This window comes from Struthio camelus, chromosome 3, assembly GCF_040807025.1.
Source record: "Struthio camelus isolate bStrCam1 chromosome 3, bStrCam1.hap1, whole genome shotgun sequence".
Taxonomy (NCBI): domain Eukaryota; kingdom Metazoa; phylum Chordata; class Aves; order Struthioniformes; family Struthionidae; genus Struthio; species Struthio camelus.
Window position 1 is genome coordinate 39266222 of NC_090944.1, and position 17311 is coordinate 39283532.

Sequence of the window (17311 nt, forward strand, 5' to 3'; positions counted from 1 at the left end):
TTCTTAGAAGGCTCTTCACAAGAGGGTGGGTGGTCTTCCCGGAATCCTCTGCTCCACCCACCGCTCTAAACACTTCCTCAGCCGACCCGAGCCGGGGCCTTGCTGAGTCAACACAGGCGATGGCGTCTTAAAGTCGGGCCTTTTCTCCTGGACAAGCCTGCACGAGAAGCCTTGTGAAGGTGTCTCTGCGGAAAGCCGTTCTTGCAGGCCCCCCAGACCCTGGACTTCTTCTGCGGGTTCTCCTGCAGCTTGCAAAAGATGAACGACCTGGAGGGCTTTCTGAGCTCTCTGCCAGTGCTGTCCTCAGTGGGCTTGACGAGAAAAGCCTGTGGCCTGTTGAAGAAGCTTTTGGGGGGCCTAGCGGGTGAGACTAGCGGAGAGCTGGTGACGACCGAGGCACGAGCCCCGAGAAAGAGCTCTCGCGGGAGCAGCCGGAGGATGTTTTGGGTACAGAGTGCCATTTGACAAGTGGGAAGGCACGACTGCGAGGCGTTTTCTGCACCGCCTTGTTCTCAGGCCTTGGCTGCTCCTACTGAGTAGAAGAATGGTCCTCGCTTGTGGCTACCTCCAGGTCCCTTCTCCTGCCTTCAGAGCTGCTCTGGCAGGACAGGTCTGGCTCCGAGAAGCTCCTGCCCCTCCTGCTGAGATCACGCTTCCAAGTAGTCAGCGGAGGGGCAGAGACGCACGCTGGATAGCCACTTCCCGCTCGGGGCTGCTCCGTCTCGGAGGCTGGGGGGCTGCCTTCAGCGGCAGGCTTGGCGCTGTCACAGGCAGCACCGCTCTGCTGAGCAGCCCCTGGCTGTTCTGTGGGGAGAAAGAGCCTGTTAGGGAGCTTTCCGGGGCCACTGCAGCCTCGAGGATCCAAGGGCACTTTGCCTGTGGGAGCAGGCAGCCCTGGCCGGTGCCAAGGTGCACCCTTAGGAGCTAGGCACTGGAGCAGAATGACAGCAAACACAAGCCCCACCAAGGGCTCTGTGCTGCGAGACTACGTTCCTGTGCCGTAGTCAGCCACTGCCGAGGTGAAGAGCAGAGCTCTGCAGCTGTTTGCAGGCGTTTGACGAACGTGAAGCAGCAGCCCTGGCCCGGGACAATCCTCCAGCCATCCGCATACCTGTGCAGCTGTCCGCGTGCTCCGCTGACTGCCCGGACGAGGGCCTGAGCAGCAAGCTAACGTCCTCCCCGACTACTGCCGCGCAGTTGTTGATGAGGAACTCCACCAGCAGCGTGACCTGCCCACAGAAAGCCCTTGAGGCCAGTGCGAGGGGCTGCAAGCGTGTCGAGCAGCCCTGCTGTGCTCCTGACGGGCGTCTACAGCTGTCGCTGTGTAGCTCCGAGCCCGAGGTGGCTCCGAGCCTTGCCCTCAGCTCGGGGGGAGCAGCGAGGGGCGGAATTCAGCATACCTTGTCGTTCCTCTCTCGCTGTACGTCCAGCGGCAGCAGGAGGTCCGTGTCGGGGCACAGCACGTTTGGCGCCAGGCAGATGGCCAGGTTGCGGGCATCCATGCGGTTGCTCTCGGCGCTCTGGCTGATGCGCTGGAGCAGCGAGAGCAAGCGCTGCAGCAAGAGGAGGTGGGCTCTCGGCAGTCTCTCAGCCACCCTGAGGGCACACACACCAAATGTAAGAAAGAGCAGCGCAGGCTGCAGGGGCCGCTCCTCCTTCTTCGCTGGAGCCGCAGCGGTGGCACTGCTCACACAACCTACTCTTTCAGCTGCTCAATTTTCTCCTGCTCGCTTGGCTTCTCCAGCGCCAGCAGCCACGCGTCGTACAGGTCGGCCACGAGGAGTTTGGACGGGATACTCCTCAGGAAGTCCTGCAAGGCCAAGGCACGCCGATGAGGCTCTCGCCACGAGCGCTGAGCACAGAGGCAGCATGGCTGCGACTTGGGCTCCCTGGGAGGCAGGTGGCTTTGAGCTCCCTGCTCTCAAGGTGCACCGGGCCCCTGGCAGAGCACTGGGCTGCGCCAGTCCGTGCCAAGCGCGCTGCTCTCAGGGCAGCAAGAGGACCCAGCTCCTATCAGCCGCAGATGCGGAGCAGGAGGCCGAGGAAGTGCCTTTCCCCGGGGCGGGCAGGAAACCCGGGGCAGAAGCAGTGGACCTGCAAATGCCCGGGCAATGGGAAACGCCAAGCTGTCCAAAGCCTGAACCATGGAGCGTGGCTTCAGCAGGCTCTTGGCTTTTACAGTCCCACCCACGTCAATCTGGCAAGCTCAGGGGGCCCATGCGCATTCGCCATGCCCTCTCCCAGCTCTCCCAGGTCAGCAGCAGTCACCTTCAGCACCACCGCCAGCAGGTGCACAGGCTTGCTTGCCAGCTCCACCTGCCCGCCTCTGTTCAGGTCTTCTCGCAGCTCCCTGCGGGCCTTCTCGCTGGCAGCTTTCCTGAATATGCCCTCAGTGGCCGGTCCTTTGGCATACAGAAGAGCCAGGAGCTCCTGCAGGCAGAAACGGACAGGTTTTGCCTTGGCGGCGCGCTCCGCTCTCCTTGGGTGAATAGCTGCTTCTTGCTGCATGCAGGCTACCCTGCGAGTTAGCTGATGGAGTTGTGGGGCTGTGCCAAAGCCCCACCCCTGAGCCCTCTTCCAGCGGGGCTGGGAGCTGGCCTGCAGGCCTGCAGGCCTGTGCAAAGGCTGCAGCACAAGCGCTGGGCGTGCTGCCTCGCACGGGCAGCCACAAGCAGGGCACCTCTCTCCCGCGGCTTGCTTACCTGCACTGCTTGGGGCAGGGTGCCGTCTTGGCCACAGATGAGCGCCAGAGGCTGGCCAAAGAGAGCACGCGCGGCACCAGAGCCTAGCTGCCCTGGGCAGTCCCCGCTGGGAGAGGGTCCGCTGCGCGCCAGGGGCCAGGAGATCACCCCCTTCCTTGCCTGCGCTCCACCTGCTGCAAGCAGAAGGAAAGCCACAAGCAGGTCAGCGAGTCAGGCGGAGCGAGCCATGCTGCCTTTTGTGGGTGGCCGGCGGCACGTGCGGCGGGCTCTCCTCCAGAGCGCTCACGGGCGCAGCGGTTGTGCATGCTGAGCAAGCAATATTCACCAGCCGTGGCTGGCGGCACCGCCATCCCTACCGCTGAGCACCCGGCAGAGAGGCCATTGGAAACGAGGGGCAGGCGAGGGCTTCGGCTCCCTCCTGGCGGGGGGGGGAGCACCGAGGGCTCTCAGGTGCTGGCAAGGAGGCGACGCAGGCAGCGCTGCTGCCGCGCCACTTTGCAAGCAGGGCGCCGCAAGGCAGGCCCTCCCTGTCTTCCTCGCACTCACCAGCCGACTGGCAGGGTCGCCCTTCAGTGGCTGAAGGGTCCGCCCGGGGGCTTGCCTTGGCGTTGGCGTTGGCCTGCAAGAAAGGCGTTCGCTGGGGTTCCAGAGGCGCCGTGCCGCAGCAAGGGCCTCGAGCGAGTTGCTTCAGCTGCGCAGGGAGTGCCGTGCTCTCCCCCAGCACGGGGGCTCTCCTCCCCTTGCACGCCCCGGGGGGCTGCCCCCGCTCGGCTGACCTCCGCGCCAGCCACAGCCAGCAAGGGCCGGCCAAAGGCGGCAGCCCCTGCTCACCTCTGCCAAAATCAGCGCCTCCACGCTCTTGGCGGTCAGCGACATCTCCTGGGCGAGAGAACAAAGAGCCCCGGTGAGAAACCCATTGCGTGGTGGGCTTTGGAGAGCCGCGGGGCTCTCGGGGTGCAGCGGAGGCCGTGCGGACACTTACGGGCCCATAGAAGCCGACCACCTTGGTGAGGAGCCGCAGGGAGGGCAGGCGGGTGACTCTGGCTCCCGGGGCTCCTTGGCTCTGCCTGCGCACAGGGAAGGGCTCGCTCAGCGCCAGCCCTCGCTGCCCTCTCCCCCGGCCACCAGCCCAGCGCTGCCAAGGGCCCCGCAGCCCGCACAGCCTCCAGCCGCGCTGGCTGCCCGCTCCGCTCTCTCCCGCCCGCGCTCCTGCTGCTCCCTGCGCCTCGTGCTCACGGAGGCACACAGCGGTGGCTCGGGCACCCAGACCTGCCAGCCAGCAGCTGGCCTGACACCTGCCGCCGCTCGCTGCTCGCTTGCAAGCACAAGGCTAAGCAACTCGCCCCAGCCTGCCCCGCAGCTGCACGCAGCAGTCGGTACGCCTTCGCCCACCAGTATTTGGCTGTTTCCGCCGGCAGCTCCGTCGGGAGCGCTCCCCCGCCCTCCCGCGGACGCCACCAGCAGCTGGAGTCGGGCAGCAGGGCTGACCTGAGGATGGCGTCCAGCCAGAGCTGCTTCACCTCCTGCGACCTGCAGCCAGAAGGAGACAGAGCGTCAGCCCACGCTGCTCCTCCTCCTTTGGACCCACACGGGCCCCACGCAGGTGTCCCCGAGGGGCAGGGCAGGGAGCCCTGGGACGTGTCCCCCGCGCTCACCCAAAAGTCACCACGCAGGCGTTGGTGGGCCAGGCGAGGATGAGGGTCTGGCTGCACTTGAGGCCAAACACCTCCTCCTCGTCCTCAGGCTTGGCCGCCGCCACCGCCTCCTCGCGGCACACCACCCGCAGCTCGCTGAGGCGCACGCGGTGCTTCAGCCGGAAGGTGGAGCCGCATCTGCCGGGAGGAAGAGCAGGGACGGCGCTGGGGGTGTGCGCCGTGGGGGCAAGCCCAGCCATCCTGCCTGGCAGAGCCCTTTGCCAGGGCCGAGCCTTGGGGACGGCGGCCCCGAGCCTCGGCTTCGCCCAGCAATATGTGGCAGTCTTCCTAGCGCTTGCAGAGAGATGCTGTTGCGCAAGGACAAATGCCAGGAGCTCGGCTACAGCTCCTGCTGCTGCCCAGCGGCGGGCACCGCCGTCGGCCCTCCGGTTGACAGGGAAGCAGGTGGCGCTGGGCTTTGACAGCCGTGCCAGAGCGAAGCGCAGCCAGCGCGTCCGGTGCGGGGCAGGCGCTGTGCAGGCAGCCCCACGGAGGCACTGCCTCCTCCGCAGGGGGGAGCGCCTGGTGTGTGCAGATGTGCCCGGGGGCTGCGGGCAGAGGCGGCGGGGAGGAGGCAGGAGGGCTGTGGTTGGTGCACTTACTTGAAGCTGGTGACGGCGACGGCGTGCGGGAAGAGCAGGAGGTGCCGCTGCTGCGTGCGCTGGTGCCGTGTCACCTGCACCCGCTGGGTGAGGAGGAGCTGGGGGCTCCTGCACGACACAAAGGCACCGAGCGGCGCCGGGGGCCGCGAGGCCGCCCTGCTCCAGAGCCCGAGGCGGGCGCCAGGAGCCCCATGGCTGGGGCTCCCAGGCCGTGCCTGCGAGCCGGGAGCGGGGCCAGGAGCGACCTGGGCGCCGCAGCAGTTCACCTGCCCCATAGCACTGTGGCCGCGTAGACCTGCGCAAGGCTGCACGCGTATCCCTTTGCCGAGCAGGACCGCCGGGCTGGGATTCGCCAATGCCTGCGCTCTCCCACAACGGCACAGCGCCACAACGGGGACACGCTGGGGCCCGTAGCCAGGGTCACTGCGATGCCACCACGGCACATTGTGATGCGCCGGGTGGGACGCCAGGCCCCCCCGCCAGGGGCCCGGGACTTGCACTGTATGCAAAGCACCTGCAGTCCAATGACTTCTGTAAAGGAAATAAATGACACCCGACTTACAATGCCCACTGGCTGGCTGGCTAGGCCCCCCAGCATCATCTTTGCTGCCCTTCTGGAAAGGGGCATTTCCCCCAGTGCTCTCAGAAGCACAGAAGCACCCAGCGGTTGGGGTTGGAAGGGACCTCTGGAGCTCCCCTAGGCCAAGAGCACCGCCCGGCTCAGGCAGGGTCACCTGCAGCAGCTTGCCCAGCAGCATCACCACACGGCTTTGCAACGTCTCCCGCGATGGAGGCTCCACCAGCTCTCTGGGCCGCCTACTCCCGTGCTCGGGCACCCTCACAGGAAAACACTTTGTGCTGACGTTCAGACGGAGCTTCCCCTTGTTTCCGGCTGTGCCCACTGCCTCTTGTCCTGTCCCGGGGCTCCACACAGAAGAGTCTGCCGCCATCTTCTTTCCACCTTCCCGGCAAGGGCTTACACACGTGGACAAGAGCCCTCCTGCAGCCTTCCCTTCTCCAGGCTAAACAACGCCTGCTCTCTCGGGCCTTCCCTCCTAGCACAGAGGCGTCAGTCCCTTTGGCACTGGAGTAGCCCTTTGCTGCACTTCCTCCCGCAGCTCCATGCCTCTCTTGTCCCGGGCAGCCCGGAGCAGGACCCAGCACTCCAGCTGTGGCCTGCCCAGCACTGAGCACAGGCGAAGGATCACCCGCCTCCACCTGCTGGCAACACCCTTCCTAATGCAGCCCAGCAGACCACTGGCTTGCTTTGCCGCAAGCGTGCGCTGCTGGCTCATGGTCAGCTTGCGGCCCACCCCGACCCCCACCCAGGGCCTTCTCTGCCCAGCTGCTTTGCGGTCGGTCGGCCCCCAGCCTCTCCTGCTGCCTGGCCTTCTTCCCCCTCAGCGGCAGCACTTGGCACTGCCCTTTGCTGAGCTTCGGGAGCTTCTCCTCTGCCCACCTCTCCAGCCTCTCCAGCTCAGGGCCCTCTCCACGGCAGCACAGCCCTCGGCAGTGGCAGCCACTCCTCACGCTTTTCCATCGCCACCGAGCTTGCACCGTTGGAAGCTGCAGAGCAAGGCTTTGTCTCCTTCCAGCTTTCACACGCGTCTCTTGAGAGGCCTCGCTATTGCCAGGCAGAGTGCTCCTGCCTTGGTGGGGTGCTCCCTGGCCAGGGGCTTTCAGGCTGTGAGCCAAGCTTATTATGCCCCTTCCACATGGCCAAGGCATCCCCAGGTAGTACCAAAAGATGCACCTCTGCCATCTCCTCCAGCACCGCACACGCCTTCTCTCCCTCCTGAAGGACAGCTTGCAACACAAAACGAGGCACGCACAAGGCAAGGCGTGCGAGCAGCTGGGGCAAAAGGGGAGTACTGCAGGTGCTCCGTTGCCAGAAATGCTGTCATGCTGGCCTCACCCAGCTTTTCCCCCTCCTGCTGCGGCTTGCAAAGAGCTCGGCCTCCTCGGTAACGCTCGCTTTGTCAGGCAACTCTGTGCCCTTGCGACAAGGCTCCTGCCTGCATCGCAAGGCCACCCTCCCTGGTCCCCTGGGGAGAAGCAGCGACTCCTCTTCTTGTGCGCACCCAGAGACTTCTCCAGTGCCGTCTCTTCTGGTGTCTGCCGCTCACGGCGCGCGTGCGCATCCGGCCGGGCATCGTGTCACGGCACGGCACGTCCTCCGTGGAGTACAGGCCTGTGCCGAGCTGTGGAATGCCACTGTGCTGCTCCCTTTCTCACCTCCTAACCCGTTGCGCTAGGGAGGGCTGGCGGGTGAATCCCAGGCAAACGTGGCCGGCTGCACGCGTGGGGCCAAGTCCTGGCTTTCTGCAACCGACCCAGAGGCAGAGCAATCCCACACGCAGGGCTGAGGGGAAGGTGCTTATAGAGGGCACGGAGGAAGCGGACAGGGCTGTGCCCTGCAGGCCTGGGCCGGGCTGCAACTGCAAAGGCAAAGACCGTGCAGGAAGCGTGAGGGCCAAAGACGCTGCGGAGGAATAAGCTCACTGCAAGTCTTCAGTCTTTCTCTCCAGGCCGTCCTCCCTGGCAATCTCTCGCGGAGCCTCGGAAATGCTTCGGGCCTTACCAGTTACACCCAAGACTCTTCTCTATTGTCAGCACTGCGCGTGGGACCTTGAAGGTGCAGCGGTTGCATGTGCCCTGTAGTCGCTGGGAGGGGAGGTGGGGGGAGGCCTGTGCGTGGTAGGAAGGCAGCGTTTCCAGCAGCCGCAGGATCAGTTCTGTGGCTCGCTGCTCGGCTAACGAGCCCGCTTTGTTCAGAGCGCTCAGAGGAAGCCGAGCTCCACAGAGCGCAAGGCCCTTTGGGACTTGCGAAGCATTTCTGAAGGCTTACCTCGTGGAACCTCCAGTGAAAAGCAGAACATGAGCTGTGCTCTTCTTGTCTCCTGCTAGAAGAGCACAAAGAATGTGGAATGGGACCCACTCAGGAGACCAAGCTAAGCTGGCCTCTTTCCCAGAGCAAATGAAAGGGGATGCTTTACCAGGAGGAGAGTGATAAGCTCTGTAATGACTGGTGTCCTTACGAATGTCAGCAGACCAGCCGCAAGGCAGGATTGTTTCTCTGTGAGGGTCCCTAATCCCTCCAGCCCCTTGCAACGGGAATCCGAGTTCTTCTGGAGCTGCCTTCCACTAAGGGCCTTCCTTAGCTTTCAGCCGTGCTCCTTGGAGTTGGTCTTTCCCCAAGTCAGGGAACTTCCCTTCTCAGGCTTCTCTGCTTAGCAGACAGACACCTGATGCCCGATGAGCCTGCTATATGCGAGCGGAATGAAATAGAATCCCAGGCAAAGCAGAGGTGACTTCTCACGATGTAGTCTTGGCAGTTAGGAACTGGGACCGTAGGGATACCCTCGAGGGCTGCCAAAGGTGCCAAGTACCTTGCCAGCTTTGCACTGAAGTCAGGAAAGGTGGTGAGAGCACGCTGGCAGGCATCATCGGGTTACAGCAGCTTTGGTTGCTCCCCGTCCCGACAACTGATTTGCTCGGCTGCCACTATCAGGTGAGTTCCATCCTCCTGCTCCTCTACCGCTTCCACCCAACAGAGCCTGAACCACGTCTCTTTAGGTCCTGTGTCCTCTTCCCCTAGGATGTGGTAGCCACCAGTCATCAACAGGGGCCCTACAACCAGCACAAGTTGTATGCCGTGCACTAGCGCGCGCATCGCTCGGGTTCGACTGTACATCCACTGTCGTTACTTTTGGAGCCATAAGCGTAGGCTCTTGCCCATCGTGCAGTTGGCTGGAGCGGGGGGCACTTTTGTGGAGAGGTTGTTTAGGACGTTGTATAAAACGCACCGTCGGGCACAAGTGGTCCCCGCCTTTTGTCCGTTTGCAGTGATCTGCCCATCGATCATCGCTGCTGCAATACCCCTTGCCTATGGGGTTTCCCATGTGGGCTTTGCCCCTTACTTAGTCAGCCAGCGACTTCCCACACTGCCTGGGGAGGGCCACTCGCAGGAGCTGATACATTCACTCTGGTGTAGCTGGAGTCTGAGCAGCCCCTTCCCCCTTCCTGCTATCCCATTCCTTGGAGGTCAGTGGGGTAAGTGGAGAGCCTCGTGTGCTCCTTTGGAAGCACACCGAGCTGGCACTTCTGTGTTCTTAAGACAGGACCCCTCCTCCCATTGTGTTCTGCTGGGCAAGGAAAAGGAGCAAAGCCCTGGCGCCAACCAGCAGTGCTTGCTAAACCAGGCACAGCTCGCCTGGCGCGCACATTCCCCACATTGCTGATTAGATTCTGCTCCTCTCAAGATGTGTTTCCAGCCTTCAGCTGTTTGCTTGGAGGGACCGCTCTAATCTGCATGCCACGTTTCCTCAAGTAGTTTCCCTCCCCTGAGATGGGCAAACTGTTCTCCTCGTGGCAGGTACCGTACCACTGCTTGACAACAGTGCCCTGAGTCTGCAATTTGTTTGGCCACAGCTTTTGTCACAGGCCGCCGTCTCCTTGCAGCCTGCTGGCATGGCTCCTAACTGACGGGCTGCCCTAGCCATTCCCGTTGCCACTTGCCTAGCCATTCTGCCTCCAAATTGTGCCGTGCATTTCCTCTAGCCAAACCAGCAGCCATCGGATTCCACTTTGCCTCAGCGGTTTCTGGTTTTTGGGTGGGCAGAGGCGCGTCCCACGGGTATGTTCTTCCATTCAGCTAGATCCCAACTCTTCCCAGCGCTAATTTCCCCACCAACGTCTCTCCCACTCCCTTGCCCGCTGTGTCTCACCCGCCTCCTTGGCCCCTGCGTGGCACCGGCCCCTACAGCCCCTGCGTCCGCACAGCCCCAAGAGAGCACTCCTTGCTCCAGCACCATCTCCACACCTCTGAGCTCCGCCAGCTGGGCCCAGCCGTCCAGTGCCTCTCCAAAAGCTTCTCCGGTCCCTACCGCTGCAGCACCAGCTTTGCCTCTCCTTCCTTTCCCCCCGCTCGCCTGGCACTCCCACCTGGCACCCGCACCCCTGCTCCTGCCTCCCCGTCCCAGGGCGGTGCGTCACATGTCAGGGCAGGAGGGCAGACGAGAGCCCGCAACACCTCTCCTCCCATGCGTTTTGTGCTGCCCTAGGGGCTAGGGGCTAGGGGCTTGCCAGCTACAGTGAGTTCTCCAAGAGGAAGCCGCACGCCTAACTTGGCTTCCTCTCCGCAGCTAAGGCCTCGGTAGGTAGCAGCCCTTCCGAGGCAGCTAAGGGCACGGTCGCCAGGGCAGTGCAGTAGCCCTGGCAGCCTTGCCCGGATTGAGAGCCAAAGGGAACAGGGTCATCTCTTCTAAACTGCACGTCTTCTTGCCACGGTCCCCATTCCCATCCCTCTTCACCTAGGCCTGTAGAGGCAGTGTGCCTGGGCGCCCAGTGTAGGCGGGGTGGCTCCCATAGATTGCTAGGCACACCTGTCCTGTTGAAAGCATTTAATGCTGCGTGAGGTTGTGGGTCCCAGTGCCACACTGAGCTTTCCTTCAGCAGGTCGTGCCGAGGTCTTGCTAGGATACTGGCTCCACAAAAGGGTCCTCTCCAGGACCCCAAGGGTCCTCCTAGAGCTGGCAATGCTTTTTCATCAGAAGGCGCAGAAAAGTTTTCCCTCTCTCCTCATTCAGATTCGCGCACAGTCTTCCATCCTGCTAGCTAGCCACCGCGCGCCGAGGAACGTAACCTCGCGACTTGGTCCTTGGCTTCTCTGCTCTCTGATGAACTGTTTCCTTCTTTTTTGCCATCACTTGCCACCAGGAAATGTATGCACAAAGCCCATTGCTGCACAGGAGTCTTTTCTGCTAGCCCTAGCGGACATCGGCTTACCAGTCGCGCCTGTTTTGCAGAGGAGGAGCGGCACACATAGCTTGATCATCCCCGCTGATGGCCCTAATCACTTCTGCGCAACTGGCCAGGTAGGGTGCGTGGCTCCCCTAGATTTGTGAGCAGAAATCTAATCTTCTGAAGCGTTTAATGCTTCGTGAAGCTTTTGCTGCCGGTCCCGTGCTGAGCTTCGGGTCAGCAAATCACGCAGACAGGTCTTCCTGGAATACTGAGTCCGGCAGGGCGGGACCTCCAAAGCCCCAGGCTCCCCAGAAGGCTCTCAGCTCTTTCTGATCGGAACGGGCGGGTGTGTTTGGCATCTCCGCTCATGTGGATCCTGGCACAGTTTTCCGTTCTCCTTTCCAACGGGGGCCCACAAATGTAACCTCTTGACTCGCTCCTGCACAGCATTCAGGCAGGGCTCTCTGTCCACGAGCTCCGGGGCTCACAGGCAAACCCCTCCAAAGCGGGAGCTTCTTCCAGAGGGAACCTTGCGGGTTGCCGCCTGCCCCTCAGAAGCCTGCAGGGCAGAAACTCCGTCGCTGAGCACATCCCTTGGAGCCGTCTGCGCTGTGTCCCGTGCACGGCTAGTGCATGGGCAGCGCAGCAAAGCTTCCTGCTCTGGCAGTGTGGTGCTCACGGCTGGAACTGGAGGAGGGAGCTGTAGCGCTCAGGCCGTTCTTAGAAGGCTCTTCACAAGAGGGTGGGTGGTCTTCCCGGAATCCTCTGCTCCACCCACCGCTCTAAACACTTCCTCAGCCGACCCGAGCCGGGGCCTTGCTGAGTCAACACAGGCGATGGCGTCTTAAAGTCGGGCCTTTTCTCCTGGACAAGCCTGCACGAGAAGCCTTGTGAAGGTGTCTCTGCGGAAAGCCGTTCTTGCAGGCCCCCCAGACCCTGGACTTCTTCTGCGGGTTCTCCTGCAGCTTGCAAAAGATGAACGACCTGGAGGGCTTTCTGAGCTCTCTGCCAGTGCTGTCCTCAGTGGGCTTGACGAGAAAAGCCTGTGGCCTGTTGAAGAAGCTTTTGGGGGGCCTAGCGGGTGAGACTAGCGGAGAGCTGGTGACGACCGAGGCACGAGCCCCGAGAAAGAGCTCTCGCGGGAGCAGCCGGAGGATGTTTTGGGTACAGAGTGCCATTTGACAAGTGGGAAGGCACGACTGCGAGGCGTTTTCTGCACCGCCTTGTTCTCAGGCCTTGGCTGCTCCTACTGAGTAGAAGAATGGTCCTCGCTTGTGGCTACCTCCAGGTCCCTTCTCCTGCCTTCAGAGCTGCTCTGGCAGGACAGGTCTGGCTCCGAGAAGCTCCTGCCCCTCCTGCTGAGATCACGCTTCCAAGTAGTCAGCGGAGGGGCAGAGACGCACGCTGGATAGCCACTTCCCGCTCGGGGCTGCTCCGTCTCGGAGGCTGGGGGGCTGCCTTCAGCGGCAGGCTTGGCGCTGTCACAGGCAGCACCGCTCTGCTGAGCAGCCCCTGGCTGTTCTGTGGGGAGAAAGAGCCTGTTAGGGAGCTTTCCGGGGCCACTGCAGCCTCGAGGATCCAAGGGCACTTTGCCTGTGGGAGCAGGCAGCCCTGGCCGGTGCCAAGGTGCACCCTTAGGAGCTAGGCACTGGAGCAGAATGACAGCAAACACAAGCCCCACCAAGGGCTCTGTGCTGCGAGACTACGTTCCTGTGCCGTAGTCAGCCACTGCCGAGGTGAAGAGCAGAGCTCTGCAGCTGTTTGCAGGCGTTTGACGAACGTGAAGCAGCAGCCCTGGCCCGGGACAATCCTCCAGCCATCCGCATACCTGTGCAGCTGTCCGCGTGCTCCGCTGACTGCCCGGACGAGGGCCTGAGCAGCAAGCTAACGTCCTCCCCGACTACTGCCGCGCAGTTGTTGATGAGGAACTCCACCAGCAGCGTGACCTGCCCACAGAAAGCCCTTGAGGCCAGTGCGAGGGGCTGCAAGCGTGTCGAGCAGCCCTGCTGTGCTCCTGACGGGCGTCTACAGCTGTCGCTGTGTAGCTCCGAGCCCGAGGTGGCTCCGAGCCTTGCCCTCAGCTCGGGGGGAGCAGCGAGGGGCGGAATTCAGCATACCTTGTCGTTCCTCTCTCGCTGTACGTCCAGCGGCAGCAGGAGGTCCGTGTCGGGGCACAGCACGTTTGGCGCCAGGCAGATGGCCAGGTTGCGGGCATCCATGCGGTTGCTCTCGGCGCTCTGGCTGATGCGCTGGAGCAGCGAGAGCAAGCGCTGCAGCAAGAGGAGGTGGGCTCTCGGCAGTCTCTCAGCCACCCTGAGGGCACACACACCAAATGTAAGAAAGAGCAGCGCAGGCTGCAGGGGCCGCTCCTCCTTCTTCGCTGGAGCCGCAGCGGTGGCACTGCTCACACAACCTACTCTTTCAGCTGCTCAATTTTCTCCTGCTCGCTTGGCTTCTCCAGCGCCAGCAGCCACGCGTCGTACAGGTCGGCCACGAGGAGTTTGGACGGGATACTCCTCAGGAAGTCCTGCAAGGCCAAGGCACGCCGATGAGGCTCTCGCCACGAGCGCTGAGCACAGAGGCAGCATGGCTGCGACTTGGGCTCCCTGGGAGGCAGGTGGCTTTGAGCTCCCTGCTCTCAAGGTGCACCGGGCCCCTGGCAGAGCACTGGGCTGCGCCAGTCCGTGCCAAGCGCGCTGCTCTCAGGGCAGCAAGAGGACCCAGCTCCTATCAGCCGCAGATGCGGAGCAGGAGGCCGAGGAAGTGCCTTTCCCCGGGGCGGGCAGGAAACCCGGGGCAGAAGCAGTGGACCTGCAAATGCCCGGGCAATGGGAAACGCCAAGCTGTCCAAAGCCTGAACCATGGAGCGTGGCTTCAGCAGGCTCTTGGCTTTTACAGTCCCACCCACGTCAATCTGGCAAGCTCAGGGGGCCCATGCGCATTCGCCATGCCCTCTCCCAGCTCTCCCAGGTCAGCAGCAGTCACCTTCAGCACCACCGCCAGCAGGTGCACAGGCTTGCTTGCCAGCTCCACCTGCCCGCCTCTGTTCAGGTCTTCTCGCAGCTCCCTGCGGGCCTTCTCGCTGGCAGCTTTCCTGAATATGCCCTCAGTGGCCGGTCCTTTGGCATACAGAAGAGCCAGGAGCTCCTGCAGGCAGAAACGGACAGGTTTTGCCTTGGCGGCGCGCTCCGCTCTCCTTGGGTGAATAGCTGCTTCTTGCTGCATGCAGGCTACCCTGCGAGTTAGCTGATGGAGTTGTGGGGCTGTGCCAAAGCCCCACCCCTGAGCCCTCTTCCAGCGGGGCTGGGAGCTGGCCTGCAGGCCTGCAGGCCTGTGCAAAGGCTGCAGCACAAGCGCTGGGCGTGCTGCCTCGCACGGGCAGCCACAAGCAGGGCACCTCTCTCCCGCGGCTTGCTTACCTGCACTGCTTGGGGCAGGGTGCCGTCTTGGCCACAGATGAGCGCCAGAGGCTGGCCAAAGAGAGCACGCGCGGCACCAGAGCCTAGCTGCCCTGGGCAGTCGCCGCTGGGAGAGGGTCCGCTGCGCGCCAGGGGCCAGGAGATCACCCCCTTCCTTGCCTGCGCTCCACCTGCTGCAAGCAGAAGGAAAGCCACAAGCAGGTCAGCGAGTCAGGCGGAGCGAGCCATGCTGCCTTTTGTGGGTGGCCGGCGGCACGTGCGGCGGGCTCTCCTCCAGAGCGCTCACGGGCGCAGCGGTTGTGCATGCTGAGCAAGCAATATTCACCAGCCGTGGCTGGCGGCACCGCCATCCCTGCCGCTGAGCGCCGGGCAGAGAGGCCATTGGAAACGAGGGGCAGGCGAGGGCTTCGGCTCCCTCCTGGCGGGGGGGGGAGCACCGAGGGCTCTCAGGTGCTGGCAAGGAGGCGACGCAGGCAGCGCTGCTGCCGCGCCACTTTGCAAGCAGGGCGCCGCAAGGCAGGCCCTCCCTGTCTTCCTCGCACTCACCAGCCGACTGGCAGGGTCGCCCTTCAGTGGCTGAAGGGTCCGCCCGGGGGCTTGCCTTGGCGTTGGCGTTGGCCTGCAAGAAAGGCGTTCGCTGGGGTTCCAGAGGCGCCGTGCCGCAGCAAGGGCCTCGAGCGAGTTGCTTCAGCTGCGCAGGGAGTGCCGTGCTCTCCCCCAGCACGGGGGCTCTCCTCCCCTTGCACGCCCCGGGGGGCTGCCCCCGCTCGGCTGACCTCCGCGCCAGCCACAGCCAGCAAGGGCCGGCCAAAGGCGGCAGCCCCTGCTCACCTCTGCCAAAATCAGCGCCTCCACGCTCTTGGCGGTCAGCGACATCTCCTGGGCGAGAGAACAAAGAGCCCCGGTGAGAAACCCATTGCGTGGTGGGCTTTGGAGAGCCGCGGGGCTCTCGGGGTGCAGCGGAGGCCGTGCGGACACTTACGGGCCCATAGAAGCCGACCACCTTGGTGAGGAGCCGCAGGGAGGGCAGGCGGGTGACTCTGGCTCCCGGGGCTCCTTGGCTCTGCCTGCGCACAGGGAAGGGCTCGCTCAGCGCCAGCCCTCGCTGCCCTCTCCCCCGGCCACCAGCCCAGCGCTGCCAAGGGCCCCGCAGCCCGCACAGCCTCCAGCCGCGCTGGCTGCCCGCTCCGCTCTCTCCCGCCCGCGCTCCTGCTGCTCCCTGCGCCTCGTGCTCACGGAGGCACACAGCGGTGGCTCGGGCACCCAGACCTGCCAGCCAGCAGCTGGCCTGACACCTGCCGCCGCTCGCTGCTCGCTTGCAAGCACAAGGCTAAGCAACTCGCCCCAGCCTGCCCCGCAGCTGCACGCAGCAGTCGGTACGCCTTCGCCCACCAGTATTTGGCTGTTTCCGCCGGCAGCTCCGTCGGGAGCGCTCCCCCGCCCTCCCGCGGACGCCACCAGCAGCTGGAGTCGGGCAGCAGGGCTGACCTGAGGATGGCGTCCAGCCAGAGCTGCTTCACCTCCTGCGACCTGCAGCCAGAAGGAGACAGAGCGTCAGCCCACGCTGCTCCTCCTCCTTTGGACCCACACAGGCCCCACGCAGGTGTCCCCGAGGGGCAGGGCAGGGAGCCCTGGGACGTGTCCCCCGCGCTCACCCAAAAGTCACCACGCAGGCGTTGGTGGGCCAGGCGAGGATGAGGGTCTGGCTGCACTTGAGGCCAAACACCTCCTCCTCGTCCTCAGGCTTGGCCGCCGCCACCGCCTCCTCGCGGCACACCACCCGCAGCTCGCTGAGGCGCACGCGGTGCTTCAGCCGGAAGGTGGAGCCGCATCTGCCGGGAGGAAGAGCAGGGACGGCGCTGGGGGTGTGCGCCGTGGGGGCAAGCCCAGCCATCCTGCCTGGCAGAGCCCTTTGCCAGGGCCGAGCCTTGGGGACGGCGGCCCCGAGCCTCGGCTTCGCCCAGCAATATGTGGCAGTCTTCCTAGCGCTTGCAGAGAGATGCTGTTGCGCAAGGACAAATGCCAGGAGCTCGGCTACAGCTCCTGCTGCTGCCCAGCGGCGGGCACCGCCGTCGGCCCTCCGGTTGACAGGGAAGCAGGTGGCGCTGGGCTTTGACAGCCGTGCCAGAGCGAAGCGCAGCCAGCGCGTCCGGTGCGGGGCAGGCGCTGTGCAGGCAGCCCCACGGAGGCACTGCCTCCTCCGCAGGGGGGAGCGCCTGGTGTGTGCAGATGTGCCCGGGGGCTGCGGGCAGAGGCGGCGGGGAGGAGGCAGGAGGGCTGTGGTTGGTGCACTTACTTGAAGCTGGTGACGGCGACGGCGTGCGGGAAGAGCAGGAGGTGCCGCTGCTGCGTGCGCTGGTGCCGTGTCACCTGCACCCGCTGGGTGAGGAGGAGCTGGGGGCTCCTGCACGACACAAAGGCACCGAGCGGCGCCAGGGGCCGCGAGGCCGCCCTGCTCCAGAGCCCGAGGCGGGCGCCAGGAGCCCCATGGCTGGGGCTCCCAGGCCGTGCCTGCGAGCCGGGAGCGGGGCCAGGAGCGACCTGGGCGCCGCAGCAGTTCACCTGCCCCATAGCACTGTGGCCGCGTAGACCTGCGCAAGGCTGCACGCGTATCCCTTTGCCGAGCAGGACCGCCGGGCTGGGATTCGCCAATGCCTGCGCTCTCCCACAACGGCACAGCGCCACAACGGGGACACGCTGGGGCCCGTAGCCAGGGTCACTGCGATGCCACCACGGCACATTGTGATGCGCCGGGTGGGACGCCAGGCCCCCCCGCCAGGGGCCCGGGACTTGCACTGTATGCAAAGCACCTGCAGTCCAATGACTTCTGTAAAGGAAATAAATGACACCTGACTTACAATGCCCACTGGCTGGCTGGCTAGGCCCCCCAGCATCATCTTTGCTGCCCTTCTGGAAAGGGGCATTTCCCCCAGTGCTCTCAGAAGCACAGAAGCACCCAGCGGTTGGGGTTGGAAGGGACCTCTGGAGCTCCCCTAGGCCAAGAGCACCGCCCGGCTCAGGCAGGGTCACCTGCAGCAGCTTGCCCAGCAGCATCACCACACGGCTTTGCAACGTCTCCCGCGATGGAGGCTCCACCAGCTCTCTGGGCCGCCTACTCCCGTGCTCGGGCACCCTCACAGGAAAACACT